Genomic DNA, 892 nt, shown 5'->3' with positions numbered 1-892 from the left:
CTAAGTATTAAAGATATATATTAATAATATGATAATTAATGTAACTAAGCACATTTCAAGAATAACATCAGAATAAAAAAAAAATATAATAATATAATAATTGTATTAAAATCAATTATATCAGGTTAATTATATTTCATTTTTAAAATGAAAATATTTTTTAATTGTTTTTTTAACCAGTTAAAACATCAGTGACTAGTCACATATAAACTTTATATTTTATGACAGTAAAAAAATATGATTTTGATGACAATATTAACAATAGGAGATACATCTACTTTTTAATTATTAATTAATATATATATATATATATACAGTTATCTAAATTATTACTTCAGTGTGTTATAACTGATCATACAAAAATGCTGTTACTTTGATTATTACAAGTAAATGTATATAATTATTTTATGCACATTTTAGTAAGTGATTAATAATTTTTATTGTCAATATAATGATAATTGTAATCCTTGTTTTTATATCTATAAATCAGGGTATTTGTTACTATTTTGCCATGTTAGCATAATAGAGTATCTGGGAGTCTCAGGAGGTGAAGGGTTAATACACTTTGCGATTATTTTCCTATTTGTGCGCTCCCGGGGTAGGAAGGGGGCGCTGCAAGACCTCTGACTGCCTTCTCACCTGCTGCCTGGATCTGAACTGGGCATCTCCTCATTATCTTATTATTATTTTGGCTTAAATCCTCTTGGGTACAGCAGATCAGACCAGGGATCAATAACAGGGATCTGTCTTCCTGCCTTTGACAGGGGAACACAGTGATCACTTAAAGTCTCCACCTGAGTCCTTTGTTTATGTTAACTGCTCATCACATCTGGTCTGTTGGGGATGTGGTGTCACTACAGCAGCAACTCCAGAAGCAGTGACATCAGCTGAG

Source organism: Bombina bombina, chromosome 9 (assembly GCF_027579735.1).
Source record: "Bombina bombina isolate aBomBom1 chromosome 9, aBomBom1.pri, whole genome shotgun sequence".
NCBI lineage: Eukaryota > Metazoa > Chordata > Amphibia > Anura > Bombinatoridae > Bombina > Bombina bombina.
Note: the sequence above shows the minus strand (reverse complement) of the source record.